Source organism: Diaphorina citri, unplaced genomic scaffold, assembly GCF_000475195.1.
Source record: "Diaphorina citri unplaced genomic scaffold, Diaci psyllid genome assembly version 1.1 scaffold1212, whole genome shotgun sequence".
In the NCBI taxonomy this organism is placed as follows: Eukaryota; Metazoa; Arthropoda; class Insecta; order Hemiptera; family Psyllidae; genus Diaphorina; species Diaphorina citri.
This window is the reverse complement of record NW_007378641.1, coordinates 1-1,406: the sequence shown is the minus strand read 5'-3', so window position 1 is coordinate 1,406 and position 1,406 is coordinate 1. Positions and strand designations below refer to the sequence as shown.

At 41.4% G+C, this 1,406-nt stretch overlaps 1 long non-coding RNA gene across 1 annotated transcript; it reads left to right on the top strand.

Annotated features, from left to right (window-relative positions):
• The first annotated feature begins 700 nt into the window (after positions 1-700).
• Positions 701-1,155, top strand: LOC113469745. Its single transcript, XR_003393073.1, has 2 exons — positions 701-774; positions 1,016-1,155. It is a non-coding gene; the product is annotated as an uncharacterized LOC113469745 (long non-coding RNA).
• The last annotated feature ends 251 nt before the right edge of the window (positions 1,156-1,406 follow it).

Below are 1,406 nucleotides of genomic sequence, written 5' to 3'. Positions count from 1 at the left end.
GTGAAGTAGGGGAGATCGACTTACATCCTTAATCTACATGGACCTTGTATCGCTCTACCCTCCTTAAAACCAACAAAAATACGATACGTGTAACGTATGCACTGTATCAAAAGTCCGCTAGTGTGTTTAAAATATAGGCAAATGAAATAGGATTCGGTCGGACCAATCTACCTTCCATAGCGCAGATGAATCATTCGCGATTCAAGCGCCACAAGGCTAAGAGCAGGCCCCCGCCTAATAGGATTTATACATCTACAAAGCAAGAGCGTTGCCGACCCCCCCTTTTTAATGAAAAAAGATACACTTCAACCTACCAACCAAATTCAATCCAATACCTTTAATTCCCAGTTAAAATAGCTTGATTCGTGGAAGACGAATGGGTCTTGTTTAAAGGATGGACAATCAGAAGCTTAGTAATAAGCCTATACATCATTCATGGATATGTATGGGACTGACTATTATGGATGGCTATTCTGATGTTTCTTTAATAGGGATCCTCGTCCTTCTTCCTCTTCTCCTTCTTTCTTCATCTTCCTCCTTCTTCAATCTTCTTCAATCTTCTTCTTCTTCTTCCTTCTTCTTCTCCTCCTTCTTCATCAGACTATTAATTGTGATATCCGTCCTTTGGTTCACATTCGTAATTAAAAAAAAATTGCGGAGAGAGAGTATCCATAGAGCATGAGTGTATAAACCAAATAGAACACTCTTCGGCTGGAGATCCGGAATCAGACGAAGCCGGAGAGAGTATCCGGAAATCCCCAAAATCGATTTCCTGTAAGTTAAACTTATCGATTTCTCTCATGTGAGCTGACAAATACATAAGTCCCTTAGCTTAGGTGTATTAATTTGAAAAAAAAAAAATAATAATAAGATAGGGAATCCTGTGAGATTACCTAATCAGCTAATCTCCTACTGCCTACAGTGCCTACTCCTATCTATCAACAAAGCTCTGTGTTGGTTATGCCCAGTGTTTGTGGTTATCTCAAAGTGAGTGCTTTGGTTATTTTATTTTCAGTTGGATGAACGTGATGCCTGATCTGCGGGATTTGGAGAGAAAGTTCAACGGGACAGCTGATTTCAATCCGTACAGACCCCCTCTATCCTTCGCCATGCTCACCTACTTCCCCGATAATCCTAGCAACTACATCCTAGCACATGGCTCTTCTGGAACGTAAGTGTTTTACATTTCAACAATACTACATTCATTCAACGTCACCGAGCACAGTAAAGCCAGCTACTCACAATAAGGTAGACCTGACAGGCGGACCTGAGCAGGTGTACCTACTTGTCAGGTCTACCTAATAGTCAGTGGCTGGCCCAAGATTCTTCGTTACCATGGCAACTGTTTACATTTTCAGATACAACGCAATGCTGCGTATACTAGTCACAAGTCTGGGTTACCATGG